General features: G+C 33.6%; 1 pseudogene; it reads left to right on the top strand.

The window, feature by feature from the left end:
* Window positions 1–595: 595 nt before the first annotated feature.
* Window positions 596–1,099, top strand: part of LOC105813194 — a 3,020-nt pseudogene continuing 2,516 nt past the window's right edge.

The raw sequence follows: 1,099 nt of genomic DNA, 5'->3' as shown, positions 1-1,099 counted from the left end.
GTTCTCTAGATATTGCTTTGATTGATTGAGATACTACATCAAACACAGAACTGAAAGTACAGAGGAAGCTCCTTCCTGAAACTTATAGTCTACTGGAATAGAAGACAAAGACATTACTCAAACAATCATACAAATTGATTTGACATTACAATTGTAAATAACACTACAAATGAGAGACGTATAAGATGATGTAATAAGGGGTTTCACCTAGTTAGGATGTCAAATAGATTCTATGGGAATTAATATTAGAGATGAAATTTTAAAAATGTGGCAAATAATGAGGTGAAGATAGGGAGGTAAGAAGATCTGAGGCAGAGGAAGGAGCCTATGTAAAGTCACCCTGGTGGGAAGAAGCACAATAAATTCACTGACCTGGATGAAGGAAGGCCATGTGACTGGTGTAATGAAAATCAACAGGACCCTTTCTCAGGATTAACTGAGCAAGTAAATAGGGCTAAACTATACAAGGGCCCTGTAGATCATGTAGTTTTCCTCTTGATTAGATTTGACTAGAGTTTAGAGACTAGATTGGAGGAAATATGGATAAATGTATCGTCCAAAGAGATCTAGAGATCTAGAGATCTACTGATGCCATATGGGGAAAGTACTAGAAATTGGTCAGTCTTCTGCTGCATTTACTTTGTCATTTAATAATTTAATGATTCTCTAATAGTTCTTCAGAATTCGATGTACAATGCCTAGTCACAGAAGAGAAAGGATTTTGTTCAAATGTTCTTTGAGGGAGGACATTTCACCTCATTCAATTCTAATCTTGAGCGTATGATTTTAACATGTGCTCTATACTGATTTCAATAATAAGGCTTCTAACTGTAATAAAGTAGATAAATGATTCAAATGATCTGAAAGAGTAAATGGATTAGAACAGCAAAGAAGCCTTTAAGTTGTAGAGAAATGAGAGTATCATTATCTTATTAAATAGTAACATCATATTAAACACTGTAAATAAGTTAGCACAATATTGAAGCAAGAGTGAAAAATAAGATCAACAAAAAGTAAAGAACCTTCTGTAGGTGTACATACACACACACAAATGCATCTTACACTATATATATTATAAATATAATGTATATGTGTATGC

The sequence above is a fragment of the Propithecus coquereli genome, unplaced genomic scaffold (genome assembly GCF_000956105.1).
Source record: "Propithecus coquereli isolate 6110/MARCELLA unplaced genomic scaffold, Pcoq_1.0 Scaffold271, whole genome shotgun sequence".
NCBI lineage: Eukaryota > Metazoa > Chordata > Mammalia > Primates > Indriidae > Propithecus > Propithecus coquereli.
The sequence above is the reverse complement of the archived record's forward strand: the minus strand, read 5'-3'. Positions and strand labels throughout refer to the sequence as shown.